Raw genomic sequence first — 1,207 nt, forward strand, 5'->3', positions numbered from 1 at the left:
TATTCCTTTAGGCCCTCCTATCCATTGATGCTCAAAGCCTTGGGATCCTTTTTATTTGCCCTTGCCTTTTGGTTTTAAGGGCTATTGGCTTTTTGCTCTTGCCTCTTAGTTTTAAGAGCTTTTGGCTTTTTCTGCTTGCTTTTTCTTTCTATAATTTTTTTTCGCCTATTTTTTTTTTCTGCAAGCTTTGTTCTTTGCTGCTTTTTCTTGCTTCAAGAATCATTTTTATGATTTTTCAGATTATCAAATAACATGTCTCCTAGTCATCATTCTTTCAAGAGCCAACATATTTAACATTCTTAAACAACAACTTCAAAAGACATATGCACTGTTCAAGCATACATTCAGAAAACAAGAAGCATTGTCACCACATCAATATAATTAAACTAAGTTCAAGGATAAATTCAAAACTCATGTACTTCTTGTTCTTTTGAATTAACACATTTTTCATTTAAGAGAGGTGATGGATTCATAGGACATTCATAACTTTAAGGCATAGTTACTAACTACTAATGATCATGTAATGAAGACACAAACATAGATAAGCACATCACATAGAAAATGAAAAACAGAGAAAGTAAGAACAAGGAATGAATCCACCTTAGTGATGGTGGCGTTTCCTTCTTGAGGAACCAATGATGTCCTTAAGCTCTTCTATGTCTCTTCCTTGTCTTTGTTGCTCCTCCTTCATTGCTTTTTGATCTTCTCTTATTTCATGGAGCATGATGGAGTGCTCTTGATGTTCCACCCTTAGTTGCTTCCAATAATTGTGTGGAAGAAAATGTATCCCCTGAGGTATCTCAGGGATCTCTTGATTTGCAGTCAAATGTTCTACCACTGAACTATAGACCCTTTGATGGAAGCTTTTGTCTTCCCTTTCCTCTTTCTAGAGGTTTCTCTGGCCTTAGGTGCCATCAATGGTTATGGAAAAAAAACAAAAAAAGCTATGCTTTTACCACACTAAACTTAGAATGTTGCTCGCCCTCGAGCAAAAGAAGAAGGAATAGAAGAAGAAGAAGAAGAAGAAGAAGAAGATATGGAGGAGATGGAGGGAGGTGTGTATTCGGCCATATGGGTGGGATTGGGTGGAAAAGAGATGTTGAATTTTGAAGGTAAGTGGGTGTAAGGATGTGAGTGGTAAAGGGTTAACAGGGAAGGGTGTTTATTGGGAATAGAGGATGATTGAGAAGAGAGAAGAGAGTGAGTA

This window comes from Arachis ipaensis, chromosome B08 (genome assembly GCF_000816755.2).
Source record: "Arachis ipaensis cultivar K30076 chromosome B08, Araip1.1, whole genome shotgun sequence".
In the NCBI taxonomy this organism is placed as follows: Eukaryota; Viridiplantae; Streptophyta; class Magnoliopsida; order Fabales; family Fabaceae; genus Arachis; species Arachis ipaensis.